Here is a 1,743-nt window from a genome sequence, read left to right on the forward strand (position 1 = left end):
TTATGACCTAACATTATCGAAGCTGAAGTATTAACAGGATTGCAGGTAGAGAGGCTGTTCTGATTCCAAGAATTTGTCCCCATCTGACACTGGCCTCCCATTTAAATTGATTCGACGACGGTTTCCTGTGATGCCAGCGTTTGCGAAGACTATTAATAATCACAGGACAAACTCTAGCCCAGCCGTGGGCAAACTACGGCCCGCGGGCTGGATACGGCCCGTTTGAAATGGATAAAACTAAAAAAAAAAAAAAAAAACCCGTACCCTTTTATGTAATGATGTTTATTTTGAATTTATATTAGTTCACACAAACACTCCATCCATGCTTTTGTTCCGGCCCTCCGGTCCAGTTTAAGAACCCATTGTGGCCCTCGAGTCAAAAAGTTTGCCCACCCCTGGCTAGCTTATGTTTGGCGGTGGTAGATGTGAGTTTATATAGTTTTCACCAAGTTTGGAAAAAATTTGGCCATTGTTTCTTCAAATACAGTCAAGTCTTGGTTCTTGAACATCTCCCATCTCGAACAATTTGTTTCTTAACCAAGTTGTTCACAGAAAAAAATTTAACCAAATATCAACCAAAACTTCAGTTTTCGACCTGACAATCCTTTCGTGCTGATACCTCAGCATGACAAAAAGCATCTCTGAGGCAACAAGCGAAGGACAGAAGGCTTTTGTTGCTGGCAAAATCGATGATCAGCACAATTTTAATCATAAAGAGGCCATCAAGCGTGCTAATGTTGCTAAGGGTGTGAACGTGCTCACAAAACAATAGTCACAGGCAATTGAATTGGTAGAAAAATTGTTGATTGGATAAATGAAAAGCAGTTAGCTGGTGATAGCATTTCCCAAGCAGTGATATGTGAAAAATTTATTTAAGGCTAGTAGAGGGTGGTTTGATAAATTTAAGAAAAGAAGTGTTTATTTATAAATTAAACAGTACATTAGACATGTACCGTATATAAGTAATTCAATTTGCATTATTTCTAATGGGGAAAAATGATTCGGTTTTTGAACAAATCGCTTCTGGAACAGCCTTCCGGAACGAATTAAGTTCGAGAAATGAGGTGCCACTGTACTTTTCCTGCCTCCCCCCAAGCCCTATCATTTCCTTCAGGGACTCCACTTGAAGTTGTTTCACAACTTGCTACTTCAGTTTTTTAAAACAATTCGTATTCCTCGGAACCAAGGTGGCAGCGTAGGTAAACGCCTGTACTCGCCACCTCCCACAACCACATCAAAATTACAACTAAAATACAGAACAACCATCATTCAGAACCACCTAAAAGCTGGCTGAATGGAAGTCCTACAACTAGAAAAGTAAAGGAGAAAGCACATAGAGACTGGTAGGAGGGGTGGAAGTGCAGAACCGGCTGGTCCGACATCCACAGGTGCGATTTTTTTTAACTGGGAGGGAGATTGTCTGTGGAGGCTGCCCGTGAGGAGCAAGGGGTACCAGCCCCACACCAGACCCCAGCCCAGGGTCCCAAAGCTGGGAAGAGACGTCTCCCAACTACAGGCTGTAAAAACCAGCAGGGATTGTGGTTGAATGACATGGAGGCTGCTGGAGATCCAGGTGTTCCTTTTAAAGGGCCAGTGCACTTGGACTCAATACCTTTGAGCTCCAGCACCAGCTAGCTCTGGGGGACCCAGAAACATATGGGGAGGAACTGGACTGTCTGAAATCTGGGCAAGAACCCAGGGGCTGCTTCCTCCCAGACAGGTGCATTGTTCCTGTGCTGGGAC

Source organism: Myotis brandtii, unplaced genomic scaffold, assembly GCF_000412655.1.
Source record: "Myotis brandtii unplaced genomic scaffold, ASM41265v1 scaffold1260, whole genome shotgun sequence".
In the NCBI taxonomy this organism is placed as follows: Eukaryota; Metazoa; Chordata; class Mammalia; order Chiroptera; family Vespertilionidae; genus Myotis; species Myotis brandtii.